We start from the raw sequence: 12188 nt of genomic DNA, 5'->3' as shown, positions 1-12188 counted from the left end.
ACTTGTAAAGATTCTCAGATGCCTTTAATGAAGGTGTAAATCAGGGGTGCTGCCACATGCGGCCCGCCGAGTACATTTATCCGGCCCGCCGCTGCCTGGGACATCCCTGTGTCCCGAAAGATGCGCTCTCGGAGACTCCGCTTTTACTTTAAAAACACAGGGGCCGCCGGAAAGGTGGCGCACGCAGGGACGTCACTGACGCTGTGCGTGCGCCCATAGCAACGGAGCGCGGAGGAGTGGGGCAGCGATGAGGACGTGCGCTGGCCAGCTAGGTAAGTGTTCCCAGAGGCACGTCAGCTTCGGTGCTCCGACCACCGCTCCTTCGGTCCCGGGACTTGCTGCTATGTCCGGACCGGAGGAGTGGTGGTCGGAGCACTGAAGTGGGGCAGAACACAGACATACAGTCTCCAGCCATACACTGTATGGCTGAAGGCTGTATGTCTGTGGGGGAACATACTAAACCTAATGTGGGGGAACATACTGCACCTAATTTGGGGGAGCTATACTGCACCTAATTTGGGGGCTCTATACTGCACCTAATTTGGGGGAACATGCTGCACCTAATGTGGGGAGCTATACTGCACCTAATGTGGGGAGCTATACTACACCTAATGTGGGGGAACTATACTGCACCTAATTTGGGGAACTATACCAAGTAAACGGGTAAAATCTTTACTACCTTACACCAATATTGATAAATGTCCCCCATTGAATTTAGTGCTGGTGGACACACATGCTTAGTCACTCTCCCCACAGCCCAGTCTATATAATGATCTTCAGTTCACTGCACCAGAGCCAACATAAATACCTATTAGCCCTGCTTGTCAAGGAAGGAGCATAGTCTCAACTCCTTGTAAGATTCGAATGAAAGTTAATATAAGACTTCCCAGGTGGAGAGGGGCCACCGGGGGAGTGACACACACAGATTGACGTGTTAACAAAGTGTCTCGGAGAAGATCTGGAAAATTGTTTATAGAAAAATGTGCCTGCAATTATCCCGATACATTCTATAGTAACCAGTCATATATACATCATTAGCCAAATCTATCTTATTTTAAGAAAACGATTAGGCACAAGGGAGGATTAAAAATGTTATTAATATGCAGGAAGTTCCCTTAAAATGTACTCTGAAGTCACCTACTTGCAAAATCATTTGTCTGAAGAATGCATATGTAGAGCGAAGACAGTTGTTAAAAATAGATATGATTTTTATGGCAATTTTTAATTAGACATAATCTTGTAACTATTTTCATTTTTTATAAGGAAAAAAGGGGGGGTACCAAATGCCTCTAGACTAATACCATAAAATGGTACATGATGATGAAATTACAGAAAAAATATTAAATGATAAATCGGACTGTGCTTCACTTTAAATGATGTACAAATTTAATATAAAAAATACAAATAGGACATAAAATAAATAATACAAATCTAATACAAAAATGCCTCCTACCACAGGGCCCTTGTGGGGAGGTGAGATAATTAAATACAAAACATATATTAAAAATATTTTTGTAAAAATTATAGCATGTGAATTACGTTCTACCGCTATCTCAATATATTGTAAACCGACATAGTATACTTTTGTGCGGTATACTCCGTTCCCATGTGATTTAGAACAGTTCACAAAGTGATATAGTTACCAACTCCTCAAGGTGGTTTTGGCTGGACGTCCGAGAGATAAATATATGAGGACTGTATTCAGCGCTAGCGTGCGCTTACGGTGACGGGCCCGGATGCCACAGGCCAAAAAGGTCACCGGTCACGGAGTAATGGCAGGCTCGATGGCAGATGCAATGGAGGCTTTATCCAGCGCTGGCATGCGCTTGCGATGACGGGCCCGGTTGCCGCAGGCCAAGGAGAAGTCACCGATCACGGAGTGGCTCCGGAGATGTAGATATACTCGGAGATATATGGATCTTGCTCCGGAAACAGGGAAAGGAAAGCCTCGTGGAAGATCTCTCGGCGTCTGGTGGAACGGCAGATAAGTTGTAGCCAGGTGTACAATCAGCAGGTGATGGAGTTGTATCGGAGATAGATGATGGCGGTTTGTAGATTGCGGTAGTCATGCAATAAGTATTTCTTTCTCTAGACGCGTTTCAGGGTACTTTATATATGACCCTTTCCTCAGTAGAGATATCTTTAACAGTGAAGCTCAAAGTCCTTTTATACATGTTACCTGTCTAATTGTTACAGGTGTGTTTCTGTTTAAATCTTCCGCAAATAGCGGAGTGGAATGGGAAAACATGGAGTTGTTTCATCTTAATAAAGCAGTGTTCACATTTAGAATCAGTATATATGCGTTCTTATTTAAATATAGTGTCATATATATTGTAAACATTGGAACAATACATATAACATGCAGTAAAGTGTACAGATAAAGTGTATAGTACTGAGATAGAAAACAGAAAAATAATAAAAATAAAAATAAATGAAAATAAATAAAAACGAAAATAAGAATAAAAATAAAAATAAAACTAAAATAAAAATAAAATTAAAAATAAAAATAAATAAAAATAAAAATAAAAAATAAAAAGTAATAATTAAATAAATAAAGATAAAAAAGAAGAAAATAAAAATAAGAAAAAATAAAAATAAAAAGATATAAAATAAATGTAAAATAGGTGTATAGATAAAATAAAATGCTATAGATTTACATGGAAGTAATTAGTGTACAAGAAGGTTGAAGGATGGCCAGTCACGCAGAGCAAAATTAGAGTGGGTCCGACCTCTCCACGGGGGCCCCCAAGTTTGAAAAAAGGGGGGGCCTCCATGGGGAGAGCGGGACACACTCTACAGAAATCCAAAAAGTTCAAAATTCGAGTTCAGGCCATTCGGCTCTAGAGAATTAAATTCATAAATCTTCTGACTTTCAGCCTTAGACATTTTAACGATGAAGCTGCCTCCTCTCCAATCTTTCTTAATAGTTTGTAAGCCTGTATAGAAAAAAGTGGTAATTTCTTTATTGTGAAATTTTGCAAAATGGGCTGATAAAGGGTGTTTTAGGTTTCCATTTTTTATATTTGTTAGATGTTCAGCAATTCTAGTTTTTAATGGTCTTTTAGTTCTCCCAATGTATTGTTTCATACATCCACACTGTATCAAATATAGTACTCCACTTGTGTGGCACGAGATGTGTTCTTTAATGATCCATTTAAAGTCAGTAGTACATGATGAAATTTCTGTAGTTTTTTTAGGGCCCTTCACTTTCATACAGTTGGGGCATATTCCACATCTGAAAAAGCCATTTGTGTTTAGCCACGTCTCAGACATATTGTGAATTTTTATGGGTGGTTTTATACTTGGTGCAATCGTTATCCCCAAATTGGGGGCCTTTTTATATACAATGGGGGCTCGGTCTGGCAGCAATCCTCCTATATCTTTATCTTGTTTAACCATATGCCAGTGCTTATTGATAATTTGTTCAATTTTTTTATATTCATAATTATAAGGTAAAATTAATTTAATTGAATGTTCAGTGGATATAGTGTCTTTATCTTTTGGTGCAAAAAATGTGGTTCTATCTAGAAGTTTAACATGATTAAGGGACTGGGTTAGAAGTGTGTCCGGATAGTTTTTATCCTTGAAAAGAGAAGTCATATCTTCTGCTTCTTCCAAAAAAGTATTGTTCGATGTACAGTTACGTTTTAAACGGCGAAACTGTCCTTTAGGGATATTTGTAAGCCAACTAGACAGATGGCAGCTTGTATAGTCGATATAACTATTTTTCGTAGTAGGTTTCTTATAAGTATTGCAATTTAATCTGGTTTTATCCGGGCTCACTTTAATCTCTAAATCAAGGAAGGTGATGGATTGTGTACTAATGTGTGAAGTAAAATTGAGAAAGTGACTATTAGTGTTTAGATTGTTAATAAATAAATCTAAATCTGTGATAGACCCATCCCAAATTAAAATAATATCATCAATGTAACGTCTCCAGAGCACCAGATTTGCGCCAAGGTGGGGGGTGATGGTGTCCTCTTCCCAAGATGCCATAAACAAATTAGCATAACTTGGCGCAAATCTGGTGCCCATCGCGGTACCGATTAACTGTAAATAATAATCACCATTAAAATAAAAATAATTGTGAGTAAGAATAAAATTAATAACTGTGAGAATAAATTCAATCTGTGAAGGTTTGTGATTGTGTTTAAGTAAAAATTTCTGAGTTGCTGCCAGACCTAAATTGTGACGTATATTTGTGTAGAGGGATGATACATCCAAAGTGGCTAAAATATGATTGTCAGACCAGTTGAATGATTCAATAATTTTGACAATTTGGGTGGTATCTTTAATATAAGATTTGGTACTTTGTACCATATCTTGTAAAAATTTGTCTACATATTGGGACAGGTTTGAAGTCATAGACCCGATCCCAGATATGATAGGTCTACCCGGAGGGCTAATTAAGCTCTTATGTGTCTTGGGTAGACAGTAGAAAACAGGAAGTCTCTCATGAGTGCTCAAGATGAATTTATATTCGTTGTCATTGAGGATATCTTCCTCTAAAGCTTTTTTACAGATATTTAATAATTGAGCACTGTATTCTGCAGTGGGATCCTTTGTTAATTTTTTATATGTCATATCATCATTCAACTGTCTTTGACATTCGTTTATATAGTCTTTTGTATTTAAAATCACAATACCTCCCCCCTTGTCGGCGGGACGTATTGTGATTTCGTTATTGGCCTGTAGTTCTTGAATTGCTTTCTTTTCTGCAGAATTGATATTAGATTTTTGTTTGTGGCTATATTTTAGTTGCCTAATATCTTTTTCTACTAGATTTTTGAAAGTCACAATATCTGGACCCATCATATTTTTTGGATAGAACCAAGATTGTGGTTTAAGATTCGTGTGTACAAATTCCGTAGGTTTGGGTTCATATTGAAAAGGGTGTTTGATAAAGTATTTTTTTAAACAAATAGTTCTAATAAATTTTTCAAGACCGACATATGTGTCGAATTTTTTTAAGGGATAAGATGGAGCAAATTTTAAGCCCTTATTCAACAATTTAGTCTGGGCAGGAGTTAAAGTATGATTGCTTAAATTGATAATGACATTGTCTATTGGTGTGGATGTGTCTTTCCTATTTTCTGAGGTGGTTGTGATAGATTTTCTATTTCTAAATTTTCTTCGTGTCCTCTTTTTTTGGGGGGGTTCGGTGTTGCAATTGGTTCTATGTGGTTTCTCCCAGGTATGGGATGCATCTCCACTGTTACAGTCTGTGTTCTCTGTGTTGGTCCTGTTGGTTGTGATCGGTGTGTTTGATACTGGTTGTGTCTGTATGGAGATTGTGGATATTTTCTCCACTTGGGGGAGTAGTGTTGTGTTTGGTATGTGTAGTGAGATTGGTGATGGTTGGTATAAGGAGGATATTTTTTCCTGGTGTATGGAGATGGGTTTTGTGTGTAATTGAGATTGGTCTGAGGGTGTTCTTCCCCAAAAAAATGTTTTTTATCTGTCAAGGGGGCATATCTGTTCTGAGTATTGATATTATAAGTGGTTACTTTCTCAGATGTGGCTGATCTAGAAGGTTTAATCGTGGTTTGCCATAGGAGTTTTTTTGTTTTTCTGCTGATAATTTCTTCTTCTAATCTATCCAATTTTTTACATAAATGTTCTTGTTGTTTAAGATATTCCGGGGATTGGTCATATTGGTCTAGTAGTATTTTAATTTGATTGATTTCATTATCTTGGGTGACTATAAGTTCTTTTCTTCTTTCTATGACCAATCTGACCAGTCCCTTAGAATACTCTTTGAGGGTTTTATCCCATTTAGAATTAAACTGTTCGCTTTCTAGGTCCCCCGCAGGGGTTTTGTTTAGATATAAACCCTTTGGGATGTGGTCTATCTCTAGTAAGTGGGACAAACTTTTAATTTCCCACTGGTTTCTTAATCTGCGTGACAAGACATTCTCCAACTTTTTGAAATTTTGAATTGTCTGTAAATCTATACCTTCATCTGGTTTTATAGAATTTTTGTCAATATTTGAAAATGTAAAATTATCTATTGATTTTTTCTTATTCTCTAAATGTGACCAAATGTTCATCATGAAATAGTGGAGCACGTTCACAAAGGTGTAATAAGATTAAATCGAAAAAAATGGGGTATGTGCAGCTCACAATATAAATTAATCGAGGCTAAATGGAAAGTATTTACACCAAAAAATACTAGTACAAAATAATATATAAGGAAAAAAGGGGGGGTACCAAATGCCTCTAGACTAATACCATAAAATGGTACATGATGATGAAATTACAGAAAAAATATTAAATGATAAATCGGACTGTGCTTCACTTTAAATGATGTACAAATTTAATATAAAAAATACAAATAGGACATAAAATAAATAATACAAATCTAATACAAAAATGCCTCCTACCACAGGGCCCTTGTGGGGAGGTGAGATAATTAAATACAAAACATATATTAAAAATATTTTTGTAAAAATTATAGCATGTGAATTACGTTCTACCGCTATCTCAATATATTGTAAACCGACATAGTATACTTTTGTGCGGTATACTCCGTTCCCATGTGATTTAGAACAGTTCACAAAGTGATATAGTTACCAACTCCTCAAGGTGGTTTTGGCTGGACGTCCGAGAGATAAATATATGAGGACTGTATTCAGCGCTAGCGTGCGCTTACGGTGACGGGCCCGGATGCCACAGGCCAAAAAGGTCACCGGTCACGGAGTAATGGCAGGCTCGATGGCAGATGCAATGGAGGCTTTATCCAGCGCTGGCATGCGCTTGCGATGACGGGCCCGGTTGCCGCAGGCCAAGGAGAAGTCACCGATCACGGAGTGGCTCCGGAGATGTAGATATACTCGGAGATATATGGATCTTGCTCCGGAAACAGGGAAAGGAAAGCCTCGTGGAAGATCTCTCGGCGTCTGGTGGAACGGCAGATAAGTTGTAGCCAGGTGTACAATCAGCAGGTGATGGAGTTGTATCGGAGATAGATGATGGCGGTTTGTAGATTGCGGTAGTCATGCAATAAGTATTTCTTTCTCTAGACGCGTTTCAGGGTACTTTATATATGACCCTTTCCTCAGTAGAGATATCTTTAACAGTGAAGCTCAAAGTCCTTTTATACATGTTACCTGTCTAATTGTTACAGGTGTGTTTCTGTTTAAATCTTCCGCAAATAGCGGAGTGGAATGGGAAAACATGGAGTTGTTTCATCTTAATAAAGCAGTGTTCACATTTAGAATCAGTATATATGCGTTCTTATTTAAATATAGTGTCATATATATTGTAAACATTGGAACAATACATATAACATGCAGTAAAGTGTACAGATAAAGTGTATAGTACTGAGATAGAAAACAGAAAAATAATAAAAATAAAAATAAATGAAAATAAATAAAAACGAAAATAAGAATAAAAATAAAAATAAAACTAAAATAAAAATAAAATTAAAAATAAAAATAAATAAAAATAAAAATAAAAAATAAAAAGTAATAATTAAATAAATAAAGAAAGATAAAAAAGAAGAAAATAAAAATAAAAATAAGAAAAAATAAAAATAAAAAGATATAAAATAAATGTAAAATAGGTGTATAGATAAAATAAAATGCTATAGATTTACATGGAAGTAATTAGTGTACAAGAAGGTTGAAGGATGGCCAGTCACGCCGATTGCCGATCATTTTTGCTTTAAATACATTTCACAGATCTGACCTTCTGTGAATTGTATTTTATATCAAACTTTTGCAATAGTTATTTCTTGTATCAGCATTATTCATATCCTTATTTTATCAAAACCTAAAATTATCTTAAAAAGATTATTTTCACTAAAGCCTTCATATCAGCAGTAATCATGTTACTAACAAAGAAAAGTTTGACATGTCCTAGCAACAAGCCAGGAAAAGTCTGTGCTATTTGCACACTCCTCACCCTGCTGTGTCACTTGATTGAGGCATCCTCCGTAGACTTACATTGCAAGTATGTCTTTATTATGTGACATGAAGCCAGGAAAGAACGCAAACTTCTCCTGACTTGTTCTTCCAATCAGTGAAGGTTTGAACATTCAGACTTCCACATGTCGCTAGCTTTCCCAAATGTCAGTGCCTGTTTAAAATAGCATCAAGGGAATTTTGTTCTTGCTTAGTGTCTGTGACTTGTCAAAAGTTTTTTTAATTTATTGGGACACTGATAGAGAACATGCTAGAGGATTTGCATAGGAGGCATGCTGGAGCTGGTTGTGTGATGGTATGAGATCTCTCATACCATCCTGCAATTGTAAGAGATGATGGGGGTAGTAGCACCTGCAGAATCCTTTGCTCATAAGATCCCTCATGTTGTTTTAGCTCCTCAGATTCTCTTAAAAGAAGCTTGTTGTGTAGAGGCTGCAGGCTCTTCCATGTGTATAGAGCTGCGCAATTGCTGTGTATGAGAATGTAGACATGATGAGCTCTTTACTGCCAGGGCCTGAGAATGATTTGTAGTGTAAAGGTCATGGCAGTTCAGAGCTTGTATACATTCCAGTGCTTATCTATTGCTTCTGCTCTACTCACTGCAAGGACCAGCAGCCTCCACACTACAAGCCTCTTTTAGCATGGTATCTATCTTGTCTCTGGGGAGCTAAAATAACATGAGGAATCTGATGAGCAAAATATTCTGCGAGTTCTACTACTCTCATCATCTCCCTACACTTACAGAATGGTATGAGAGTCTCTAGCACGCCCCTTATGTAAATTACAGGACCTCTCCAGAATCAGCACACAGTAGTGTAATGAATAGTATGCCCATCTGACAGGTTCACTGACTCTATCTCAGGCTTTTTAGGGGGAATAAATAAAATAAGAACTTTTAAAATAAGATGTGCTGATGATGATTAACCCCATAAGGACGCAGGGTTTTTCCGTTTTTGCATTTTCATTTTTTCCTCATCACCTTCTAAAAATCATAATGCTTTCAATTTTGCACATAAAATTCCATATGATGGCTTATTTTTTGTGCCACCAATTCTACTTTTCAGTGACATTAGTCATTTTACCCAAAAATCCACGGTGAAACGGAAAATAAATTAATAGTGCAACAAAATTGTCATTTTGTAAATTTTGGGGGCTTCCCTTTCTACGAAGTGCATTTTTCGGTAAAAATAACACCTTATCTTTATTCTGTAGGTCCATACGGTAAAAATGAAACCCTACTTATATAGGTTGGATATTGTCATACTTCGGAAAAAAAGCATAACTACATGCAGGAAAATTTATATGTTAAAAATTCTCAACTTCTACCCCTATAACTTTTTTATTTTTCCGCGTACGGGCCAGTGTGAGGACTAAATTTTTTGCGCCTTGGTCTGAAGTTTTTATCGGTACCATTTTTGTATTGACCGGACTTTTTGATAGCTTTTTATTCATTTTTTCATGATATGAAAAGTGACCAAAAATACACTATTTTGGACTTTGGAATTTTTTTGCGCGCACGCCATTGACCGTGCGATTTAATTAACGATATATTTTTATAGTTCGGACATTTTCACACGCGGCGATACCACATATGTTTATTTTTATTTACACAGTTTTTTTTTATGGGAAAAAGGGGGTGATTCAAACTTTTATTAGGGAAGGGGTTAAATGACCTTTGTTTAACTTTTTTTTTTTCCCTTTTTTTTTTTTGCAGTGTTACAGGTTCCATAGGGAGTTATAACACTGCACACACTGATCTCCAATGCTGATCCCTGCAAAGCCATAGCTTTGCACGGATCAGTCAGATAAGGGCTCGATTGCTCAAGCCTGTAGCTCAGGCTTGGAGCAATCAATCGACGATCGGACGCCACGGAGACAGGTAAGGAGACCTATGCCTGCGTCCCAGCTGATCGGGACATCGCGATTTTATTGCGATGTCCCGATCAGCCCGACTGAGCTGCCGGGAAGCGTTTACTTTCGTTTTCAGACGTGGCGGTCAACTTTGATCGCCACGTCTGAAGGGTTAACAGCGTGAGGCACAACGATCGATGCCGCACGCTGTTAGCCCAGGGTCCCGGCTATGATTGGCAGCCGGGACCGACCCGGTGTGATGCTGGGGTCACAGTAGGGTGTACGCCCTACGTCCTTAAGAGATTAAAGGGGTACTCCGGTGGAAAACTTTTTTTTGTTTTTTTTTTTTAAATCAACTCGTGCAAGAAAGTTAAACAGATTTGTAAATTACTTCTATTAAAAAATCTTAATCTTTCCAGTACTTATTAGCTGCTGAATACTACAGAGGAAATTATTTTCTTTTTGGAACACAGAGCTCTCTGCTGACATCATGACCACAGTGCTCTGTGAGCGGAACAGAAAAGAAAAAAAAAAGTTTTCCACTGGAGTACCCCTTTAAGTCAAAAATTGCGATCAGCCAAATCATCCGATGTGCTAACACTGGGCAGTGATCAGGAACATTGAATGTTGTAAGAAACAAAGTTTTAGGAATAGATTTGTGCAGTTTCAATGGAATAACTGATATAGTACAGTATAGTAGAGGCTTTCATAATCAGCTGGTGGCTTTCGGTATTGTGTTATGATCTTAGAATTACTGAGCATCAAAATAGGAACAGTAAAATATATATTACGCAAAGATAACCCAAGTAAACAAATAATTCTGAATTCCGGTGATCATTTAATTCATTATGAGGAAAAAAAATCTATTCAAACCATGCCAATTCCCAGCCCCCCTTCACAGCACTGTACTTTTTATGTGTATAATAGTTTTTTTCAAATGTCTGCAATACAATGGAAAATCCACAATACCTCTTTGGATGCAAATAAAATGTTCCATAAATTAGGGGAACAAAATGAGTTCAACCTTTTTCCACTCAGACATTGCTAAGAGCTTGTATAAATGTTACATGACATATCTATGATGATGGAGAAATTGCAAGAACTTTGTAAGAAAACAATAGTGACTCCTTAGCTGTTTTGGTAGTATTGTTTTCTGCATCACTTACGTGCAGCACATTTGTACAGTTGTACAGTGAGGCAAAAAAAAGTATTTAGTCAGCCACCAATTGTGCAAGTTCTCCCACTTAAAAAGCCTGTAATTTTTATCATAGGTATACATCAACTATGAGAGACATAGTGAGAACATAAAATCTATAAAATCACATTGTCTGATTTTTAAAGAATTTATTAGCAAATTATGATGGAAAATAAGTATTTGGTCACATGCAAACAAGAAAGATTTCTGGTTCTCACAGACCTGTAACTTCTTCTTTAAGAGTCTCCTCTGTCCTCCACTCATTATCTCTATTAATAGCACCTGTTTGAACTTGTTATTACTATACAGTCACACTCCAAACTCCACTATGGCCAAGACCAAAGAGCTGTTGAAGGACACCAAAAACAAAATTGCAGACCTGCACTAGGCTGGGAAGACTGAATCTGCAATAGGCAAGCAGCTTGGTGTGAAGAAATAAACTATAAGAGCAATTCGAAAATGAAAGGCATACAAGACCGCTGATAATCTTTCTTGATCTGGGGCTCCACGCAAGATCTTACCCCGTGGTGTCAAAATGATCACAAGAACAGTGAGCAAAAATCCCAGAACTACACGGGGGGACCTAGTGAATGACCTGCAGAAAGCTGAGACCAAACTAACAAAGGCTACCATCAATAACACACTATGCCGCCAGGGACTCAAATCATGCAGTGCCAGACGTGTCCCCTGCTTAAGCAAGTACATGTCCCGGCCTGTCTGAGGTTTGCTAGAGAGCATTTGGATGATCTAGAAGAGTATTGGGAGAATGTCATATGGTCAGATGAAACCAAAGTACAACTTTTCGTTAAAAACTCAACTTGTCGTGTTTGGAGGAGAAAGAATGCTGAGTTGCATCCAAAGCACCCTGTAAAGCATGGGGGTGGAAACATCATGCTTTGGGGCTGTTTTTTTGCTAAGGGACCAGGACAACGGATCCGTGTAAAGGAAAGAATGAATGGGGCCATATAACGTGAGATTTTGAGTGAAAACCTCCTTTCATCAGCAAGGGCATTGAAGATTAAACATGGCTGGTTCTCTCAGCATAACAATGATCCCAAACGCACCGCCAGGGCAACGAAGGAGTGGCTTTGTAAGAAGCATTTCAAGGTCCTGGAATGGCCTAGCAAGTCTCCAGATCTCAACCCCATAGAAAACCTCTGAAAGGAGTTGAAAGTCTGTGTTGCCCAGCGACAGCCCCAAAACATCACTGCTCTAGA

At 37.8% G+C, this 12188-nt stretch overlaps 1 protein-coding gene across 9 annotated transcripts in view; it reads left to right on the top strand.

Moving 5' to 3' along the window:
• The window catches only part of PITPNM2 (phosphatidylinositol transfer protein membrane associated 2), a 431574-nt gene that overhangs the window by 223667 nt on the left and 195719 nt on the right, over window positions 1-12188 (top strand). The gene's annotated exons all lie outside the window — the stretch shown is intronic.

The sequence above is a fragment of the Hyla sarda genome, chromosome 1 (genome assembly GCF_029499605.1).
Source record: "Hyla sarda isolate aHylSar1 chromosome 1, aHylSar1.hap1, whole genome shotgun sequence".
NCBI lineage: Eukaryota > Metazoa > Chordata > Amphibia > Anura > Hylidae > Hyla > Hyla sarda.
Note: the sequence above shows the minus strand (reverse complement) of the source record. Positions and strands in the feature narration are given on the sequence as shown.